The sequence below is a fragment of the Zootoca vivipara genome, chromosome 4 (assembly GCF_965207765.1).
Source record: "Zootoca vivipara chromosome 4, rZooViv2.hap1.1, whole genome shotgun sequence".
Lineage (NCBI taxonomy): Eukaryota > Metazoa > Chordata > Lepidosauria > Squamata > Lacertidae > Zootoca > Zootoca vivipara.
The window spans coordinates 75,816,093-75,838,370 of record NC_142587.1 but is presented as its reverse complement, the minus strand read 5'-3'; the positions used below and the strand labels follow the sequence as shown (position 1 = coordinate 75,838,370).

The 22,278-nt window shown below is 47.0% G+C and overlaps 1 protein-coding gene across 2 annotated transcripts in view; it reads right to left on the bottom strand.

Moving 5' to 3' along the window:
- LOC118085568 (galactosylgalactosylxylosylprotein 3-beta-glucuronosyltransferase 1-like) overlaps positions 1 to 21,923 on the bottom strand; it is a 60,693-nt gene extending 38,770 nt beyond the window's left edge. The window contains exon 1 of one of the 2 annotated variants that reach the window (XM_088668217.1): positions 21,565 to 21,923. The gene's annotated coding sequence lies outside the window, so the exon portion shown is untranslated. The remainder of the gene's footprint in view (positions 1 to 21,564) is intronic. The other variant, XM_035116379.3, reaches the window with a different exon arrangement.
- Between the last annotated feature and the right edge of the window lie 355 nt (positions 21,924 to 22,278).

Sequence of the window (22,278 nt, the reverse complement as noted above, 5' to 3'; positions counted from 1 at the left end):
CAACGCAGAGTGCAGGCAGTGCAGAAAATTGGGACACATCGCCCGGGTGTGTCGGGCTCGACTCACCCGTCGACAAGCATCAGATGACCGACCCAGGAGCCCCAGGTCACACGGCACCATGCACCAAGGCAACTCGACGGAGATCACGGACTACCAGGTATTCCAGTTGCCCCATCCCAGCACAGAGAAAATTTATATAGAGGTACAGATAGAGGGAGCCCCATGCCGCATGGAGCTGGACACGGGTTCAACTCTATCCATAATCTCGGCCCGAACATTAAGGGAACTGTGCCCTAATGGGGGTCCCAAACTAAGGCCGGCCCCATTCACCCTCCGGGACTTCCAGAAACGTAAGGTCCCTACAATGGGGGTGGGGACCTTCAGGGTGCAATATCGAGGGCGAAAGCAACAATTGGACTTGCTGGTAGTTAAGGGCCCCTACGTTAGCTTACTGGGACTGGCATGGTTTGGACCTCTGGGGCTAGCCGTTACCGGGGTGAACCGCACTAGCTTACAAGTGGACGTGGACGCCATATGCAAAGAGTTTCCAGGGGTTTTCGATGGGGCATTGGGACGATATACAGGACCCCCCATTGCCCTACAGCTAGACCCCGCTGTACGACCCATCAGGCACAAGGCCCGCCGGGTCCCGTTCGCCCTGAAACCCCGCATAGACGAGGAATTGGACCGGCTCGTGGAGCAAGGAGTACTGGAGCCTGTGCCCAACGCCCCCTGGGAAACTCCAACTGTCACACCCGTCAAGCCTAACGGTTCGGTCCGCATCTGTGCAGACTACAAATGCACCATAAACAAGGCTCTCACGGCCCATGCATACCCAGTGCCAGTGGTCAGCCATGTCCTCGCCACCCTGGCTGGGTCAAAAATCTTTGGCAAACTGGACTTGGCCCAAGCGTATCAACAGTTGCCTGTGGACGAAGCCACAGCAGAGGCTCAGACGATTGTGACGCACAGAGGGGCATTCAGAGTAAAGCGGCTGCAATTTGGCGTTAGCGTGGCACCAGGCATATTCCAGAATCTAATGGACTCTCTCCTTAAAGGGATTCCTGGTGTCACCCCTTTCTTCGATGATGTACTGATCGCCGGGCCCACACCAGAGGAATTTGAGGACCGCCTCCGCTCCGTCCTGCACTGTTTCCAGACGGCGGGCCTCAAGGTGAAGCGGGAAAAGTGTTTACTGGGAGTGCCGCAGGTGGACTTTCTGGGATTTAAGGTGGACGCAGAAGGGGTCCATCCAACCGGTGACAAGGTGCGGGCCATTTGTGAGGCCCCAGCGCCCAAGAGCAAGCCCGAACTTCAGTCATTCTTGGGACTATTGAACTTTTACCATGCCTTCCTTCCCCATAAGGCAGCGGTAGCGGAGCCCCTACACAGACTCCTAGATAAAAGGGCCCCTTGGGTGTGGGGCCAGCGACAAAGGGCCGCATTCCAGGCAGTCAAGGACTTGCTCGTCTCGAACTCGGTCTTGGCACACTTCGACGAGAGGCTGCCAGTGGTGCTGGCATGCGACGCCTCTCCCTATGGCATCGGCGCTGTCCTGGGACACCAACTCCCGGATGGAAGAGAGGTGCCGGTGGCATACTTCTCCCAGACGCTTGCTGCAGCCGAACGAAACTACTCACAGATTGACAAGGAGGGTCTGGCAATCGTGAAGGGCGTAAAAAAATTCCATGATTTCTTGTATGGGCGGCCCTTTACCATAGTGACTGACCACAAGCCGTTGCTTGGCCTGTTTGCCCCCGAGAAGCAGACCCCCCAAGTGTTGTCTCCACGTGTCCTCAGGTGGTCAATTTTCCTTGCCGGCTACCAGTATGCACTAATCCACCGCCCTGGGAAGGCGATGGGCCACGCAGACGCCCTCAGCAGGCTACCACTACCAGAAACAGGCCCCGACCCAGCGCCTGCGCAAGAGGTTATGACCCTGGAGCTGCTTCCCGACCGACCCATTCAGGCACAAGAAGTTGCGCACCATTCCACAAAAGATAGGGTCATCTCCCGGGTCCTGGACTGGGTGTGGCGAGGATGGCCCAGCAGCAGCCCCGGGCCAGAATTCGCTGGCTACACAAACCGCAAACATGAACTGTCGGCCCACAAGGGGTGCCTGTTATGGGGAAGCAGGGTTGTTGTTCCCCAGCCCCTCCGCAAAAGGGTCCTCACAGCCCTACACGAGACACACCCAGGGGTAGTGAGGATGAAGGCCCTTGCCAGGAGTTATGTGTGGTGGCCGGGGATTGACAGAGAGATAGAGGCCTGGGTCCAACACTGCCAGACCTGCCAAGAATCCCGCCCGGATCCCCCAAGGGCCCCAGTCCAGCCCTGGGAGTCCGCCCGACATCCATGGTCACGCTTGCACGTGGACTTCGCTGGCCCCTTCCAGGGAAAAACATTCTTCATAGTGGTGGATTCCTACACCAAATGGCTGGAGGTCGCACTGGTACCGTCCACTTCTACGGCGGCAGCCATCCGGGTACTACGTAAGCTTTTTGCAACCCACGGGCTCCCTGACACCCTCGTCTCGGACAATGGAACCGCATTCACGTCAGAGGAGTTCCAGACCTTCACAGCGCAGAACGCCATCCGCCACATCCGCTCAGCACCATTCCACCCTGCCACCAATGGCCAAGCGGAGCGCATGGTGCGGACCACCAAGGACAGCCTCCGCCGCATAACACAAGGGGACTGGGAATACCGCCTTGCCGCATTTCTTCTAGCACAGCACAGCACCCCAAGCACAACGACGGGCCGGAGCCCAGCTGAACTACTAATGGGCCGGCGCCTTGCAACTAGACTGGACCGACTTCACCCCGACAGAGCTCAGGATGAGGTAGTGGTGGGGAAAGGCAGGAACCCCCGGACATTTGTGGCCCAGGACGCAGTGTACGCAAAGAATTTCCGAGTACATTTCACCACCTTTCATCCATGGTCCATCCAAGCCCTTTGCAGATGCTTCAGAGATGCATTGCCTGTCATTTATTTCAGACAGGACAAATGGCAGCCTTGAGCCAAGATGAATGAGGGATGGGCTCCAGCTGCAGAGTTCACATGTGGATCTAAAACTTATCTGCTGCCTGGACAGGTGGGGCTAATGTAAACAACATATTTTATTTTTGTTTTATCTATTAGATTTATATACCGCCCTTCAGCATAAGATCTCAGGGTGGTTCACAAGATAAAATACAGGATAAAAAAACCATACTGCTTAGTAGTAGTAGTGGGAGTAGGGCTACTAGCTGCAGAACTTGCAAAAGTTTCCAAACTACTGTTAAAACATTGTTGAATCTTGTGGCACCTTACATAGCAGCCAACATATTATGGCACTAGCTTTCATTGAGTGCTTACATCTTTTCTCTCTATCCATGCATATCCGCCAACTTCGGGTAGCACTTAATTTATCTGATGAAGTGGGTTTTCGCCCGCAAAGGCATATACCACAGTTAATCTACTGAGTGCCAAAGAAATCTTTATTGTTTACAGTACTTGCTGCAGCTGACTAACATAGCTACTGCCCTTCTAGAAGTTAGGCTCCTTGAATCCCATTCATTGTTTGGGGTTGGACAAGGTAGAACGCATCAGGTAGAACAGATTCATTAGGCCCCAACATATTTTATTTATTTTTCAGCCTCATGTCCTCCAATCATAATATAAGTTTAGATCTTGAGTTTAAGGGATGCAAGAATGCAGGGTCTGGGTTTGGAATTGATATTGCCAATTGAAAATCTAATTCCACGGTTCAGGGGCCTCCTTCGAAAGGAGTTGGAAGTAAAGTTAGTGGCAAAAGCACATTGCAGATTCTGCCTGGCGCACTCGACGCTTGTGCCTTGATTGGATGTGGAAGCCTGCACTTTCCCATCAGCACCAATTGTTTCAGTCTGAATTATTAACAGTACATCACGGCAATCAAATCCTTCCAAATCAATGATCAAGATTCATTTATTTGTATTTAGTCATCGGACCATCACAAAACAAAAGTTTAACAAGGTAACATCAATGAAAGATAACTCCCCCCCAAACAAAACTACATGCAGCATAAACAAACTTAAAATGCCGAATTCCTCTGGCAGATCTCAGCATGTCGCTTTCTGACATTCTCACAAATTGAAAGTGAACAAATCTTTGAATGTTACTCACATCCCTCAACCTTCCCTCATCTCCACTTATGCTGCATTTTAGTTTGCTCCATTGCTGTTATAGCTGTGTGTATGTGTGTGCGCGCGCTGAATTGATATGAACTAAAACCAAAATTTGATTATATATAAATATGCACATATGCATAGTGACAAAAGTTCACAAATCTTCATCCATAGCCACAAATGATCCAGAGAGAAACCACATCGCTCCATCAGAACAGGAAAATTATCAACCAATAGGTTTGGGAGGCAAAAAGCACAATTTCTATATAATTGGGCATATATATATATATATATCCCAGCAATATCAATGCGGCATACATAAACCTTTTTTAAACCAATCAACCAACCAACTAACGAACAAACAAACAAACACACAAACAAACACCTCCAATGAGGGAGAGTCTACCACCTTCTGAGGTAGTCCGTTCCATGGTCGAACAGTTTCTACCACCAGAAAGTTCTTCCTGATGTTTAATTAGAATCTCCTTTGTTGTTATTGGAATAACAAGACCCATTGGTTTGGGCCCTACCCTCTGGAACAGCAGAAAAAAAGCTTGCTCCATCTTCCATGTAACAACCCTTCAGATATTTGAAGATGGCTATCAGATCACCTCTCAGCCTTCTCTTCAAGTGTTTGTATGGATTCCACAACAGCTAATGTGCGGTATGCAATGGCCCCCTTTGCCAACCTGCCCCCCCCATACATTTTGGGCTGTAAGTCCCATCAGCCCCAACCTGCACGGGACAGCACCAGGGATGGCGAAGGGTGCCACAGAGATTTCTCAAGCCTTCCTCCAGCTCTGCTTCTCTGCCACGCAAGCATATGGAATTGTTCGCAACAGATTCTGCTTGAACAGAATCAACAGAATCACATAAGCTTAAGGGGAAGCCTGGGCATATTTTTGGTTGTAATTCAAGGAGGAGAGCCTCTGCCAGTCCGGAGGCAGCAGGATCCTATTCTGCTCACAGGAACACAGAGAAATGTCATGTATGGGAAATTAGAGCAGTCAACATGTTCCTAGGTGTTCTAGTTTCAAAGCAGTGATTGTACACCCCGGCCCCTTTTCAAATGCACAAAATGTTGGACGGCAATCTGGATCCTGCTCTAGAGTGGACTTATACAGAGGTTGACCTTAGGCAAATCATTACTTCTTAACCTCGGCATCCCATCAATAAAACGGGAAGGAAAAAGACACATTCTACTTACTGCTAATGAATTGGTGGTGGGTGGGTGGGTGGGTGGGTGTTAAACTGTATGCCAGACTCTTTTAACCCCTGGATCCAGCAAGCATGAACAGCTAATCAAGCCTTCTCATTCTGGGAAATAGCCAAGCTAGCTTCCTGGTGAGGTGATGGGCAAATGGGACAGAAAAAACCACAGCTGAGAGCAGAGTTGGGGCCGGGATGTGAGCTAGAAGTAAAGCAGCAAGCTGGAGCAACATTTGAGAGCAATGCTCAATTCTCTTTGAATCCAAGGCTGCAACTATGGGAGAAACAATACCATTTTGGGGTGTTGATGCTGTGAACCCCTTCATCTGTCCAGGGGTCCTTTACCTTTTTACCTTATACAATGGCCCCCAATATTTACCTGGTTTGCACAAACAAATATCTGAATGTGGAAAGCCATCTCCCCTGAGCTGGGAAGCAAACTTAAGTGTGTTCTTCATACTGCTAGTGATTTAGCCATAGAAACTCTACCTTGGTCTGTTTTTGGTAGGAAAAAGCAAGCGTCAAGAGCGAAGGGACAAAAAGAGGAAGGTGGGGCAGGATGGCGAAAGATGCACAATGGTCACAGGTTCAATCCCAGGCGTCTCCATGTAGGTCTGGGAGCTTCTCCTGTCTGGATCCCTGGGCAGCTCTCCATAATACTGAGCTGGAGTGACTCATGGCCTGATTCTGCATAAGGCACCTCCTTGTGAGAAAGCAGAGATGGATTACCGGGGGGGGGGGGGGGGAGAGGTGAAAAGGGGAAGGGGGCTGAGTGCGAGAGAAGAAGGAAATAAAAGGAGCGGTGTCTAAGAAAAATAAAAGTGGGGATAAACAGTCGGCTAAGCTTCTGCGGTTTCTCTGAAGGCAAATTAACTTTTCTTTCAGGCTCTCGCCTTAAAATTGCAAAGAATGTAGCAGCATAACATCAGCTCTCCGATTTATTAATTCCATCCTATCCTGCAAGCCCGCCAAACAAAAGCATCTGTGTTTCCTCTGGAGGAGAGGATGAAGGGGCTCATTCATGGTGGAGGTGGGGAGAGAAGTAGCAGATAGAGGAAGGCTATCCCTGCCTCATTCCTCGCTCCTTTTCACCTTTGTGTGGATTTGGGAGAGAGATGGGGAGGGGGGTTGCACGTGGAGATGAAAAGCAACAAAAAGGGGGTACAATGTTACGGAACAGAGGAGGACAAGATCAGATGGCGCTTTCAGCCCTCCCTCGACCCTGCAAAAGAGCCGTCTTAAGTAAGAATGCCCTATGTGGCTCCTGTTATTTTCCTTTAGAAAGCAACTGTTCTTTTGCTGAGGCCATTTGATGTGCCTTAAAAGTCTATTGGAGCAACCGCATTGCATGCAAGAAGGTCCCAGGTTCAATCCCCGGCATCTCCAGGTAGAAACCTTGGTGTGAAATCCTGGACAGCTGCTGCCAGACAGTGTAGGCAAAACTGAGCTTGATGGACCAGAATTGAAGTAGAATTGATTTATTATGGTCACAGACCGGAAATGAGCTTGATGGACCAATCCATGGTCTGACGTAGAACCACAGAGTTGTAAGGGAATTCAACCCCCTGCAATGCAGGAATCTCAGCTAAAGCATCCATAACAGATGACCATCCAGCCTCTGCTTAAAAATCTCCAAGGAATTCCACAACCTTTATGTCAGAAAGTTTTTCTGTAGGTTTGGTCTTTTTTTTTAAGATTAAAATAAACTTTATTTCATTCTTTAAAAACATACATAAAAATAAACAAACAAACAAAACAATACTAAAAACAAATAATAAATACTAAATTAGTAAATCAAAATTAAATTCAACTTAAATCAATTATATAACAAAATTAACACCCATACAAAGAAATACAAAAAGGAAACATCTCCTTTCTTGTAACTTAAAGACATTGTTTTGAATCCTACCCTCCAGAGCAGAAGAAAACAAGCTTGCTCCCTCTTTCATGTGACAGCCCTTGAGATATTTGAAGATGGCTATCCTATATCCTGTCAGTCTCCTATTTTCCAGGCTAAACATTAATAATAATAATAATAATAATAATAATAATAATAATAATAATATACCACCCTATACCTGGGGGTCTCTCAAGGAGGTTCACAGAATAAAATCAAGATATAAACATACCCAACTCCCTCAACCATGCCTCATAAGGCTTGGTTTCCAGACCCTCGACCATCTTCCTTTCCCTCCTCTTCACACGTTCCAGCTTGTCAATTGGTTTAAAGCCATTTATAATTCGCAGGTGCCTCCCCCCTACTATGTTTTTGAAACCCCAGGCCGTGGTTTCTCAAACACAGCCACACGGGGTGGGGGTGGGGTACGGTCCCAAGGTCACTACGTTAAGTTTGGAGCCGCTCTCCTTGCTCCCACCAGCGTCCACTGCAGGAGGATGTGTGAGGACCCCCTGTTGGCCTCACCCTGTGAGCTCCTGACATTCGCTGTAATATGCTGCCATGTTGAAATTACTTTGGCTGTGGGGCATGCCACAGATTAAACCTTGAAGGTGTTCAAGGTGCATAATGCTATCATTGTGGTTGCCCTTAACTTTCTTTATAAAATCACCTGCAGGTGCACGTTCCCTATACTTTGGGCTCACAGTTTCACCTCTAGAGGGCCTAGAAGGAGTTAAGTTGCCAGGGAGGGAGATGGCCAATGGGAGCTCCCCAGCCAGAAGCAGGGTGTATATAGGAAGAATGCAGGCAGGCAGGAGAGTTAGATGATGAGAGTTAGAGAGATGAGGGGAGAGTGAGTTAGATGAGAGGAGTTGGTGTGAAGATAAGAGCTGGTTATTATTGTGGTGGCTGTTAAATAGTGAGATAGACAGGATACAGTGTTATGAGTTTAGTGATAATTATTATTAGTTATATTTAGAGGTAATAGGCCGGTAATTCATATTTAGAGGTATTAGGCCGGTATAGGAACCATCTGTGATTTTGAAACCGTTTAAGCTTTGTACAGTAACCAATACGCATAAGAACATTCAATAAACCATCTTGTTTTATTTTACTATATCCTGGTCTGAGGTGTGTGAGTGATTGAAAGTATTTGTTTGTCGTTGGCACATCACCAATAGACCGTCAAACGTCCGGGGGTGATGTGCAGGTCAGAGTGACCGCGACAGTGTTCAACTGTGAACCAAAGTATAGGGAACGTGTGCTTGCAGGGGACTTTATAAAGAAAGTTAAGGGCAACCACAGCGATAGCATTATGCAGTGATGCGCTCAAAGGGCAGGTGAGGCCAAGGAGGGGGGAGGGGGAGGCTCTCAAAATACAAGGGCATCGCTTTCCGTGCTGATTATTTCTGAGTTGTCAATTGCTTTCAAATAAAGTGGCGTTCTTCCCCGATTCCTTCCCGCGGCCCCTCCTGCCCCCACCCCCCACCCCCGCAACTCATCACACTCCTGCCTTGAAGCCTCTTGGAAACAGGCTACCAATTCTCTGAGTGCCAGACGGAAGGAATTTCCTGGCTGACTGATTTCTGGCTTGAAGTAGCCAGCAATTGTGAAGTCTCATCCTAGGAAAGCAGCCAAACTGGGGGAGTCTGTAGATGGGATGGCATCCAAAACCGTGGAGTGGGGAGGCCGGGGCAGCTGGGCGGGGGCATACAAACCGCGTCAGGAGACGGAGCCCTTTCTGCCTTATGCTCAGAGAATAAACAAGGAGGAAACGTATTAAACAACAGGGGGACGTCCCCCGTTAAAGCAAAAATAAGTCTTTAAATTAAGCCGGGCACTTTGCTGAACCTTGGGAATTTGCATATGCTTAACCAGGACAAGCCGGGAACCAATGGATATTGCTGCACACCTTGCACACTGGCCTCAAGCGACTATCTGATATACAGCGAATGGTGACAGCCCCTTCTCCCCCACCTTTCCAGTCAATGGAATCTGTGTTCAATTGTTTTTAAGGCATTCGTTGCACTACTGCTAATAGGAGCTAACAGGGTTCTACATCGGTCAGACAACCTTTGATTGAGACGAAATCAGATTTCTTAAGGCAGTCTTAAGGCGGGCAACACAACATCACCAGGGCCGTCTTAAGCATATCAAGCGCCCTGGCGCTGTGGTGCGGCGATCCCTCCGGCGCCCCCCCCCCGTTTCCCAGCACAGCTGGGTGGCGAGCGCTTAGCGCAGCGCAGCACCTCCCTGGTGGCCACCCAGCCTTACCCTAGGAACATCACTCCCCTCAAGCTAAGCAAGCCAGATGGGGGACTGCCTAGGAACCATGTATATGCTGGGTCCCTCTGGGCTGTCACTAATTCTCAGTAAGGGTTCAAGATTATCCTGTAAATTTAAGTTTGCACCATTACCCCTAATTCCTTACCCCTCATGCTCTCCCAGATGAAATAGGGATGTGCTAAGCTCAGTTTCTTACATAGATCTTGGACTTGCTAGAAGCCAAGTTACAGGGAACCAGGCAGAGGGCCTTCCCAGTTATGGCACCCGCCTGTGGAATGCCCTACCACCAGATGTCAAAGAGAAAAACAACTACTGTACCAGACTTTTGGAAGACATCTGAAGGCAGCCCTGTTTAGGGAAGCTTTTAATGTTTAACAGACTATTGTATTTTAAAATTTTGTTGGAAGCCACCCAGAGTGGCTGGGGAAACCCAGCCAGATGGGCGGCGTATGAATAATAATAATAATATATTATTATTATTATTATTATTATTATTATTATTATTATTATTATTTCTTTAAAAAACAAAATGAAAAGCTTAAATGATGACCCTGAAATTGTTACCAGTGTGACTATGGCTGCTCTTGTTTCATCTTGTTTAGGGAAGTTTTTAATGTTTTATCTTGTTTTTAATATTCTGTTGTGAGCTGCCCAGAGTGGCTGGGGAATCCCAGCCAGGTGGGTGAGGTATAAATAATAAATTTATTATTATTATTATTATTATTATTATTATTATTATTATTAAACTAAAGCACTCCCTCGCCCTGGCGAAACAGACCCGCTTTTTAACAAGAAACTGACCCCTCTTTTTTGAGATTAGGAAAGTGACAGGGAAATGCATTGTGTGGGATGAACAAATGATCAACGGGGAAGAGGATGAACACTCAGAAGCAAATCAAGAGGCTCGCTCATTGTCACAAACGAAGCTGAACAAATGTCCAATGAAGACTGGGCACAACGCAAGCACATCAGGATGAATGCACAATAAATAGGTCAACTGGAGGAACCCACTCTCTTGAGTTCCAAAATAGGGGGGAAATAGCGTATGCATGCAGGGAATAAATAAAATGAAATCCCATTCAAACACACACACACACACACACACACCACAAAACCTCAGCATTTGTGAACACTATCAAATAAGTCACACATGAGACCATGCTCTACTAGACCATGTTTGTTTATCCAGAATTATTATCTTCCCCTGCTATGCACACCCAGCATCACTACCATGGATTTGAAGCCATGCCAATTTCAAATTATACAGGGAGATGGAGAAAGCCCTCTCTGGGGCCAAGCAGCACTGATATAGGAAAGGTAAAGGGACCCCTGACCATTAGGTCCAGTCGTGACCGACTCTGGGCTTGCGCGCTCACCTCACATTATTGGCTGAGGGAGCCGGCGTATAGCTTCCAGGTCATGTGGCCAGCATGACAAAGCCGCTTCTGGCAAAACAGCCGTTTACCTTCTCGCTGTAGCGGTTCCTATTTATCTACTTGCATTTTGATGTGCTTTCAAACTGCTAGGTTGGCAGGAGCTGGGACCAAGCAATGGGAGCTCACCCTGTCACAGGGATTCGAACTGCCGACCTTCTGATCAGCAAGCCCTAGGCTCAGTGGTTTAACCCACAGCGCCACCTGGGTCCCTGATATAGGAAAGAAGACCATCATTTGCCTGGCCCCATGTGGGTCTGCTTTATGGATATTGCCACCTCACTGAGAAAAACCAGACTAGCTGAAAGGAGAACCTGCACACTGCAAGGACCATGCATGAAAGCAATTAAAATGGTGGCCTTTGGCACACCCACACACTGCCTCTTCTGCTTCAGCCTCCGAGTATGAACTGCTCTCTGTCACAGGCTCTTCCTGCTCACTAAACCCTGGTGTCACTTCAGTATCTTGCCCCTCTTCCCAATCTTATCCCTCTGATCTATCCTCAGTGTTCCACCACCAATCCCTGGGATCTGGGCCTTCCACCTCTAGGATTTCCCTTGGGGGTTCCCAGTGCTATTTTTCTAGAGAAGGGGGTGCTGGAACTCACTGTGAAAACCTGCCTTGTTCTCTTGGAATGGCAATGGCGCCCACCTGGGAGACTCTGTGGGTTCTCCTGGGGGGGGGGGTTTCTCCTGGGGGGTTCCCCAGCTAGCACTTCCTACTAGTCACTGTCGTCCAGCCAGTCCCCGACACCAACCCACACTGCTCCCTACAGCCATGTAAGGAAAGGGCATGGTGGTTTGGAGAGTTATAAGGGGAGAAGGGATGGCTGACAAGGTCTAAGTGGGGGTGGGTGGGTAGGTGAGCAATATAAGCAGGGTCACAACCCTTAGCTCTTCACAAAACTGGAGAAACTAGAAACTAAGAGAACCAAAAATTGACAGATTCATCCATCCCTACTTTGAGCGAGGGCCCACCCGCCAGAGAAGCATAATACAGTATGATCTTTTCACAGTAGAACGGTAGTGTGTCTATCCAAAGTCTGTGACTGGCTTGCAGCACTTCCCCCGAACAAAACTGCTTTTCTTAACGTACTGTAATATGTAGCCACATAAACCTGGCAACCTTGCATCATTACGACTAGCCTTACCAGGTTTGCATCAAGTGTTTAAATTTTATGAATGCTCATTTCTCTTTTATTACATTGCTTCACTTAGCAAGCAGAGAGCTACCAGAGCTGTGGCCATTAATGCAAAATACCTGGGGCAACTGAAAGCACACCGGCTCAGAACAGTATAGCCCAGCCTTTGTATTCCAGCGTGGTTCGTAAAACAATGCCTCAAACAGGCTTCATGAGCAAAGGGCAGTGCAAATTATACACTGAACCATCGGATTCAGCTGCATCCAATTGTTTTTGCTCTTGAGCTACAGGAAACCTGTTGTGTCTGTTGGTGTTCTGAGTACCGAGATATAATGAATTATGCTTCATTTCTTCATGGAATGAAACTGCCCCCCAAAATGGCTAAACCTGCATTATTTTCACGCGACACTGATTTTCATTCCCTCCCCATTCGATGACATGAGGTGCTTTTCCTCAATGAATAAATTGTGTTTAATTGCAAAACACCCACTTTTTAGATAATGTAGCATGAAAGCTACGTGCTTTTAACTATTAACTCCACTCTCCCCAAAAGCTCTTTTCCGTTCTCAATAGAATCTCACAGAATCATAGAGTTGGAAGGAACCCTGAGGATCATCTAGTCCAGGCATGGCCAAACTTGGCCCTCCAGATGGTTTTGGGACTACAATTCCCATCATCCCTGGCCACTGGTCCTGTTAGCTAGGGATGATGGGAGTTGTAGTCCCAAAACATCTGGAGGGCCAAGTTTGGCCATTCCAGTCCATCCTCCTGCAATGCAGGGTCATGCAGCTGTACCTTATGGGGATCGAACCCGCAACCTTGACATTGCCAGCACCATGCTCTAACCAACTGAGCTATTCTGTGAGGCAGTATCTTTTCACTGGTAGCCATAGGCTTAAAACCACCACCACCAGTTGAATCAACAGTTGTTTCCCATTTGAAAATATATAATTTTACGAATGATCACACAGGGCCATTCCAGAGCCGCTTCTACTCCAGGGTCTGCTTCCTCTTAGGGTCAATGTGTTCCATCTGCTTTCTGCACTTCACACATTTGGGATAGAGGGAACTGCTTGAACTGTAGCTCTTAGAAGGTGCCTGACCATTAATGAGGTGTGTGTGTGTGTGTGTGTGTGTGTGAGAGAGAGAGAGAGAGAGAGAGAGAGAGAGAGAGAGAGAGAGAGAGAATGTGCAAATACATGTATAATGTGTACTGTTAAAAGAAAAGAAAGAAATACTATTATGAGAGCGGATTACTGAGAGCAGCGACAGAGAAGAGAGGCTTATAGCCCTTTCCCTGCTGCAAATCGCCTCCCAAGCAGCTCTTCCCATTGCAGACTTCCAAATTTGTATTCTCCCGTAAAAATGTACATCATTTCCCTCGCTACAAAAGGTATGTTCACGTGAGGGGCCTGAAAGGCAGCAAGGTCATTCCCCCTCTGCTGCATTTCAAGCCACATTTGAACGGTATTGTTCACATCGGAGATGGAGCAAGGATGTCTTTGCACAATGTGCATGGCCCTTTCGGTTGCCTCTCCCCTCCAAACCCACCCCCAAGCTCCCATTCACAAAGCAGTCATCTGCTCATGTGTCCTCAACTGCACATGTGCAGCGGCCATTCCTGTCACTGCTTACTCTGAATTCAGTTTTCTAGTTGGGTTGAAGCTGGGTGGGTAGGGACCCCTGCATCAAACAGCAGGATTTGCTGAGAAACTAGGAGGTTGATATGGACTGCAGCTAAAGCCATGAGACTGAGGCTTCAAAAGCTAGCAGCGGGAGTAAGTGGTAATGCAAGCGTACCCTTACAGTCAGTGTTAGAAATTATCCAGGTGCGTTGGGCAACCGGCACTGCTCCAATTGCAACCACGTGGAGATCTCTGGATGCCAGGTTGGGAAAGCAAAACGTCTTTTAGAAAAGGATCCAAAATATTTTCCTTGAAGCTTGAATTGGTTCTCGAAGGTAATTCGTTCTGGAAGTCCGTTCAACTTCCGAAACGTTCGGAAACCAAGGCGCAGCTTCCGATTGGCTACAGGAGCTTCCTGCACTCAAGCGGGAAGCTGTGTCAGACGTTCGGCTTCCAAAAAACGTTCGCAAACCGGGACACTTAGTTCCGGGTTTGTGGCATTCGGGAGCCGATTTGTTCGACAACTAAGCTGTTCGAGAACCAAGATTCCACTGTATTCTGGATAGTTTATTTGATGCTTTAACGTGTTGCATACTGCTTTGAGATTTGTTCTTTAAAATATAAAGTGGTATAGAAAAGAAATTGATGATGATGATTAACTCCATTGTGAAAAGAAAAGAAAAGATAAGGAAAGGAAAGGACTTAGACATTCTATGGTGGTAACTGCAACCTAGCTTTAAGGTGCCATTTGGTGCTTAGCTTATATATCTGAGTTTCTAACACAGCTTAGAGTAGAAAAACAGCAAGACTGGAAAGAGTTGATTGTACAGTATCTCCACTGCCCCCTCATAAAGCACCTTTATAATAATTGTTGTTGTTTGTTGTTGTTTAGTCATTTAGTTGTGTCCGACTCTTCGTGACCCCATGGACCAGAGCACGCCAGGCACTCCTGTCTTCCACTGCCTCCTGCAGTTTGCAGTAAATAATAATATTTATATTTAAAAATCTGAATCAAGGCTGTAATACACATCCTCTCTCTCTCTCTCTCTCTCTCTCTCTCTCTCTCTCTGTGTGTGTGTGTGTGCGTGTGTATTACAGCATTGAAAGGTGCCTTCCAAAATCTGGGGTGGGGTACAAATAAAATTATTATTATTATTATTATTATTATTATTATTATTATTATTATTATTATATTATATTCGAACCCTGGCCTCCCAGGTCCTAGTTTTGACTCTCTAACCACTACACCACACTGACAACAGGGAAGCTTCAGCAAAGCTATTTCTGTGATGACTCCATTGCTCTCTGTCTCGCTGGTGCCTTGAACACTGAAGGTACTTCCAGATGGGTGAGGAATGTCAGGAATCTGCCGTATAGTGAGTGAAGTCACTGGTCCACTGATCCAGGACTATCTACACTGTGAAAGCAGATTTCAGGCAGGCTTCTCTCTCTCACCTCTGCATGCAAAAGCAGGTGCTTCACCAATAAGCTGCACCCCTTCCCAAGTGGGTGTTCACCGTGGGATCCCTGCTTCAAAATGCCAGCCCACATATTTCCCACCTTTAGAATCTTGTGAATTAAAAAAAAACTGTTGCCAACGCTCCATCTACAATATTAAACCCCCATGTGGAAGCTCCCTGAAATGGAACCATCCCAGGTGCAAAGGGCCATAAGCCACGTAGCTTTATAGCAGGCACAGGTAGCTTATATGGGTGCCAGGTGTTGTAGAAATGACATGCTCCAGGGCCCCCTGTGCCAAGGATGCTGTTGTTGAGAAGAAACAGCATTTTGCAGGGTTCCTGATTTACAGGCTGCCAGAGAGACCTCCCGTTGCCACCATCAGGTGAGTTTCAAAGAGAGTGAAGGTAAGAAAAGGAAAGGAAAAGGCTGGTCATTTTACCTGCTTAGCTGTGTTTCTACATGTTTGTATTTTATACTCAGTGGCTGGTGGCTGACGCAAATAAATATCTATCTATAAATAGGGAAGGGGTTCAGAGGCTTCTCAGAATTTGAGTTTTCAGGGGACAAGGGGTGAATTTGGACCCTGGTGGCTCCTGATTATGTCACTGAGAGCATCACATAGTCCAAATTTCAGAGCAGGCTCTGTCTGAATAATACATTTAAAACAAAAACTAAAAGTACAAAGAAAGTGCTGTAAAGATTACAAGGAAAGAACATAGATTAAACACCACACAAAAGCTACAGTTTAAACTACTCTGCAAAGCTAACTTCTTTATCGCTACAATTTTTCATTGAGACAATGGAGTTCCAGACATCTTACTTTTTTTTAAAAAAAATAATGAAATCATTCCTCCTATCTGAAAACACGAAGACTCCTTGTGTAAAGCAAACCGTTGGGGACTAGCCATTCAGCATCTTTTTATAGGATTTTCAAAAAAGTTATTAAAGGCTTTAACTAGTGCCCCCTCCTTTTTAACTCTATCTTACCAGGACTTTCCAAAATCTAGTACAAATTTTATTGCCAAAGTCAACCTGAAGAACACTTGCTTCTGTTTCTCCGCCGTGACACAACATTTCACGAATTTCAATACGCTTTCTGATTCTGGGGGTGAGGATGGAATGGTTTGCATTAGCCAAAAGTGAAGTGAGCTCATTAATAACACGTAGCACTGACAGAATGCATTTGAAGCACATAACAATCATATTACATCAGCCTTGTGACATATTTCTCATGTGTGTCTGTGCACACTTGTGTATGCTAGGGGTACCAACCGAGCCTGGCCTTGGGAGAGACCTGAATGAGATCACAGTTCTGCCACTTATGTTACACAAATGCCATGGGATTTACAGAACATCACTCTTCCAAACAATAATTCAGAATCGCTGCATGCAAAATTCAGCACCTCTCGCTCCCATGTCCGTCGTGTCCACCCTACGTGACATTTTTGTGCAAATGTGATATGCTGCTTCCCCTCACATCAAAGGGGGCTGCCTATTCTCTCTCCCCCCCCCCCCTTCAGCAATGCTCTCTCTAAAAGCACATAGAATCACACTTCTCTGGGCAACCGTTGCTCAAAAAGTGGAAATGATTCATTAATGGATATTCAGCGTGTTGGTACTTTTGATTGGCTCTGGCATACAGCATGCTTTTAATTCAATATCAATAGACTTTCAAAACACACAATATAGAGTTTTAATTGCTGCAGGGGTCCCTCCTCCTCCTCCCACTGGCCTTTTATTCAGTGCACAGTTAAGTGCACTGAAAGTGATGCTAAGAGGCTGCTGGTGTTCCTGCGAGACAAGCATGGCAATCACACTCTGTGTGCTTCTGACCCTCCTGCAGGGGGACTCACAGCTCTCGCTCAATGAACAGCGTTTAGGTACAGAGTGTGCCACATACGTAGCCAATCCTATATTCAAGTTACGCCAGCTGCATGAGGATGGCAGTCAGTACTAAATTCCTGTTGCACAAGTGGGAAAAGGCATTTATGCCGGCAGGTGATCTGAGTTCTATGCAATTCACACTAGTTGCTGATCAGCGATTCATTTCCAGGTTCAACAGGAAGGTGATGGTGTTAATCTTTTAAATCTCTTAACAGCTTGGGGCTTGGATTCCTTAGGAACCACCATTTTCTGTATGCTTTACACCTCATGAGCCATCATCATCTGGGGGCTTGTTCCAAATCCCTCCATCTCAGTAGCCAAGGGTTGGGATTTGTGTTGTGGGATTTGTGTTGAGCGAAGTCAACCATGCCCTATCACTGTACTGTGCTGGGTGATCACTGAATATGCTGCTGCCTTTTTTTTTTTAAAAAAAGTTTTTAGTTAATTGCATGATTTTTGCTGGGTTAGTTCTGTGTCATCTTTGTGCTGCTGGAATTTGTTAAACAGGTTGGATACTGCTAACTTTTTTTATTTAAATGTCCGTTGTTGTATTTCAGGGAAAATGCTTGTTTCATTCTGGTTTTTTTATTACAGTTTCTTGAGTCTTTTTGGAGAAATTATAAGTGTGTGTGTGTGTGTGTGTGTGTGTGTGTGTGTAAATTTATACTGTGACTGCAATACTACTGCAAATCATAGAATCAGAGTTGGAAGGGGCCATAAGAGTCATCTAGTCCAGTGTTTCTCAACCAGTGTGCCTCCAGATGTTTTGGGACTACAACTCCCATCATTCCTGACCACTGGTCTTGCTAGCTAGGGATGATGGGAGTTGTAGTCCCAAAACATCTGGAGGCACACTGGTTGAGAAACACTGATCTAGTCCAATCCACTGCAATGCAGCAAACTTTTGCCCAACATGGGGCTCAAAGCCATGACCCTGAGATTAAGAGTCTCATGCTCTACCGACTGAGCTATCCAGGTCAAAACAAGCACAAACTTCATATTTAAGACATGGGGCTACATTGCTCTCCCCTCATGCCTAGACACACATGGTGAAATATGTGGGAACTCTGGCAATGGTAAACTTCGTGAAAAGCACTTAGGGCTGCGATCTCAATAATTAGGTATCTCCCAGCAGCTGTGAAAAACATGCATGCTAAATAACAGCAGTGCAAGTAATGCCAGGTTGCATTGAGTCCCTTGAAGAGGTTTGACTTTGGATGCAAATCCCTCCAGGAGCAAATGCAAGTCTTGCAGGGGTGACACTGGTTCCTGATCCTGCATCAGAGGACACAGCCCATGTACGTAGCTAAGACTTGGAAGCTTTCTAAACACAAGACACAGCTCATTCAAAGGTTGCACCATCCTTTGCTCTCAGGGTCCTGCTCCTCTCTCCCTCTGTTATACAATGGCCTACGACTTGCACCTCCAATACTTTCTGCAGTTCTAGTTTTATCCCCCACCTTGACTTGTAATGCTCCCTTCTTCTCCCGAGGCCGATTCACACATTACACAAGAAGAAATGAGCCAACAGAAAAGCCCTGGTCACAATCCTTTCTCATAGACCTAGCAAGCGTTTCCAAACCCATGTTAGGTGCATTGACACTTTATCCTTTTAGGTGTGCCCCAAAACAAGTAATGTGTGAAGACACTCATGTCCTCTATAGCAGGTGTGCCCAACGTGGCATCCTTCAGATGTTGGCCTCCAACTTCCATCAGCCCCAACCGGCATAGTCAGGGATCATGGGAGTTGGAGTCTGGCCACATTTGGAGGGCACCACGTTGTCTACACCTGCTCTGTAGATCAGACCTGGGCATGACAGCCAACATCTGCTTCTAACTGGCAGAGAGATTTTACTCTTCTTCTTCTTCTTCTTCTTCTTTTCCTTCCTGCTCCACAGCATGCCTCTTCTATATCCACTGCCTGCCAAAAAGATTTTACAGGACGAGAGCCGGGTAGTGGATGTGCTTGTAACCCATGTCACCAACGCTGTATCTGAGCGCAAAGTCAGACAGCAGGGCACAATGTTGAAAGGGGCATTTTCTCCATCTCCTTGTGTTGCTGGCAGGTTTTTTTTTAAAAAATGGTGTGGCAGAATATATAGGAAAGTTTCCCTGCTGGTCACTTGAACTAAATTTATGGTCACCACTGGCGACCAGGCAGCCATATTTCTGAGCTCTTGTCTAGAGAAATCGGCCATTGCCAGTCACTCTCAAGCTACTTACTCCTCCACCTCTTCCAGTCTTTGGCTCCCATTCCTTGGCTCTGCTTCTCCCCTTAATCTTGACTGCCATTTCAGTTCTACAGCCCTCCCCCCCAGCTGTCCCCCAGCACCTTCCAACACTTTGCAATAGCCTCAAATAAAACAGGCTGGCAGCCCCTCAACTTCCTCCAGGCACATCACGGTCCTGAATTTCAATAGCCACTTCAGGTTAGCTTGATCAAAATGCAATTCTTCTCCCCACTCAACCAGCCCACGGTATATATAATCAGGGCTGCAATAGCCTCTTCTCCATGGTCCCTGTTCTAAGCCAAGCGTGGTTGCGTGTGAGAGAGTATGCTAGATTGCTAAGGCTGTTTTGGACTGTAGAAGCAGATCAGGCTATACAAAAAGCACAAAAGTCCTACACTTTATGCATCTCCCTGCTCTGGAGATATGATCCTTCACTTTCTCTTTGGACTGAGGGCAAGATTCATATTATCAAATCTGGATCAAAAACTGTCTCCCCTTGTTTTTAAAATCTATGTGGCAGGGAGATATCCATCAGATATGGCTCATCTATCACTGCAACACCATGGCAGAAACTGCACCTTCACAACTTCCCCTTGGAATACAGATTTCCAAGGCACTAGAGCACCTTTCAGATATTAGTAGCCTGCCATTTATCCTCAGGCATTGTAACTCGGCTCAGCACAGATGTGGGACGCCTGCCGTCCAGAGCACATCTATTAAACCTTTTCCTGTATTACATTGCAACAGAACTTACCGTGTTTCTCATATTATAAGACATGTCTTATATTTATTTTTTCCTCAAAAAAACACACTATGGCTTATTTTCAAGGGATGTCTTATTTTTTTCCTCCTCCTCCTGCCGTGGCCGGCATTGCTGCTACGCCTATCACTATGTCTTATTTTCGGGGTATGGCTTATATTCCTTGAATGCTTAAAGATCCTGCTATGGCTTATTTTATGGGTATGTCTTAAAATATGAGAAACAGGGTACACGACTGTAAATCTTCACTGCCATTGCATGCTCTGTACGTTGATTAATTTGAGCTGCATCTCTTCGAGGGCTATGCTGTGGGATCTCTTTAATGTCACACAGCTCAGCGCAGGGGCACGCCGATCCCCATGAGCGAACCCCGAGTGCTCACCTCTCGCCAATATGCAACTACAATTTGCCCAGGGTCCCTCCTGTACCTGGTTATGGCTTCCAAGTCAGATAGCGAGGGATGCTGAGCTCATGCCTCTCATTTGGGTAATTAGACCTTGTTTGCACCTGAGTGGTTTAGAGTGGCACAGAAAGTGAAGCTGTTACCCTCATCAGATTCATCCTCCCCTAAACAATAATTACATCCTAGAAAAGGAAGAAGATGCATCCTAAATAGAAACAAGCATGGCAAGGGCAAAGGAGAAAAAGAGAGAATATTTTCTTACACTTAACGTTCTAAAAGTGGTCCAATCTTCTGAATCTTGGATTAATGCATCTTGCCAAGTTGTCAGACTTTTTTAAAAAAACCATCCTGGAACCTTTTTCTTTTGTTAAAGTACCGCGACTCCCCCTCCCCCCCTTTTTGTGTGTGACTCCTTTTGTTTAATCCAAACAAAAGAGGAAGATTTGATTGGGAATTGGAGAATGCAGTGGGTTCTTCCATGCCCATCTCTAGCGCTGCTTTTTTATCCTTAGGTGAGCAGGCTTCCCGGCAATTTGCAACAGCACATCTATTTCCCCCTCTTCCAAACGTAGTTAAACACAGGTTGACATTTCAGGTAAAGATGATGGGAGGGTTAAATAATGGATTGGATAATATCCTCTAGGATTCTTTCGCCGGAGCATTAAATATGGGAGGGATGTAGAAAAAGGCATTATTCCACCCCTGTAAAAACATTCCCACATCTCTCTGTCTCTCTTAAATCCATCAAATCTTCTGAGGTTGAGAAAATATTCGTACCTAAGGAGAAGGGTGCTATTCGAGCCATCATATATCTTAAAATTCATGGCAATTGTTTGCTTCGCTTAGCATCTTTTAAAGTTAACTGTGTCCAGAAGAGACGGGACTCTCTTACAAAAAGAGGGGGGAAAGTGGGCAATGCCAAGGCTGTTTAGTCTTAAAACATTGTCCCCCGACACAGAGAGACTCTCCTGCCCCTCACTCAATATTTATTTATTTACAGTATTTTATTTAAAAGAAGAAGAAGAATACGGTGAAGATCTCTCTGTACATGACACAAATCTATTCCTCTCCATGCGGTTTTTTTACCTGAGGAAATAAATGCGTCGGCTTGTTTCGCGGGTAAGTTGCGACGAGGATCTCCAAGATCACCCGGGCGAGGGTCTCCGGCGGGATCTCCCAGCGCTTAAAGGCGTCCGTGGCACCCCGCTCCAGGATGTGAAAGGAGGCGAGCAGGCGTCCGTCCGGCTGCAAGGCTACAGGTCTGCCGGCTGCGGCTGCAGCACGTGCCCCAGTGGCGGCGGCGGCGGTGGCGTCTTGCGCGCGATCCAACTCGGGGCCGCCGCCTCCTCCTCCTGGCCAAGCCTCCCGCCGACTGGAGCGCAGCCGCTTCGCCGGGCGCCCTTACAAAGCAGCGCCGCTCGGCGCACCTCGAAGCTTGCGGCTCTGGGTGGAAGGAGGCGAGGCGAGGAGGAGGGTTTGCTTTTAAGGCCCCCTCGGCGGAGGAGACGCAGAGCAGCGGCCCAGATCCCGGCGCGCCACCTTAAGAGGAGAGAAAGCGGGCTGAGAACGAGAAGGGCGACCCGGGAGGAAAACGGCACACGCGCCTTGGTCCCGCCTGGTGCAGAAGGGCTGGCTCGCTCGCTCGCTCGCCGAGCAGGCAGGTTGGAAGAGCCTGCCTCTTCTTTCTCCGACACCCTGCCTTTTTAATCCCCAGGGGGTGCACCGGCGCGGAAACCCCTACGCGATTTCATTCCATAGGCCGCCGCCGCCGCCGCCGCCGGGTTCTTCTGTTCCCACAAT